The following is an 861-nucleotide window of genomic DNA, read 5'->3' as shown; positions in this document are numbered from 1 at the left end:
CCTCCCAAGAGCTGGGATTATAGGCTCGCACCACCATGTGCCCAGTCTCAATTGCCATTTCGGCGCGCCCCAGGGATGCAGATGACACAGCAGGTTCAGGGATTGAACCCCCAGCCCCTGCGCCTGCTTGCAGGTGCTTTAATCTGCTGAGCTATTTGGCTGGCCCTAGAAGTCAACTTTTTTTTTTTTTTTCCGGAACTGACGATTGAACTCAGGCCCTTGCGCTTGCCAGGGAAGCGCTTATTCCACTGAGCCATCTCCCCGGCCCATTAGAAGTCAACTTTTACACTTGATCTTAGCCAAAAGGCTGAGAAGTGATAGAAGTCAACTTTTAAAAGCACAAATACACTCCACTTTTTCCAAGTTCACCTTCATGCTACCCAAGAAATAACTGTACTTTAAACAAAAGAGTCAAACAAAAGATTTACTTAAAAGTTGACATTTTAGGGCTGGTGAGACAGCTCAGTGGACTAAGTGCCTGCGATGGGCAAGCGCAGGGACAAGGGTTCGATCCCCAGTCCCGCATGCTGCTCTGGCCCTGCCCCCAGGATGTGCTGAAGCAGCAGGCAACAGAGTCTGGGCATGGCGGCACACATCTATAATCCCAGCACCAAGGAGGCTGAAAACAGGAGGATCACTGAGTACGAGCTGCACAGTGAGACCCTGTACCAAATACATAATTGAAAAAAAAATTACAAAATTTCAGTTGCTTAAAATGAGTAAAATATTTTTTAAAAAATTTCAATTGCTGTTTAGTTAAGTTAGAAAAAGGAAAAAAATTCAATTTGTGTTTAGAGCCATGAATGACGAGATTCTCTAACCTGAGGATATTCCCAAGGGAAGAAAAAGTGCTAAAACCTC

This window comes from Octodon degus, unplaced genomic scaffold, assembly GCF_000260255.1.
Source record: "Octodon degus isolate 3935 unplaced genomic scaffold, OctDeg1.0 scaffold00005, whole genome shotgun sequence".
Classification (NCBI taxonomy): Eukaryota; Metazoa; Chordata; class Mammalia; order Rodentia; family Octodontidae; genus Octodon; species Octodon degus.
The sequence above is the reverse complement of the archived record's forward strand: the minus strand, read 5'-3'. Positions refer to the sequence as shown.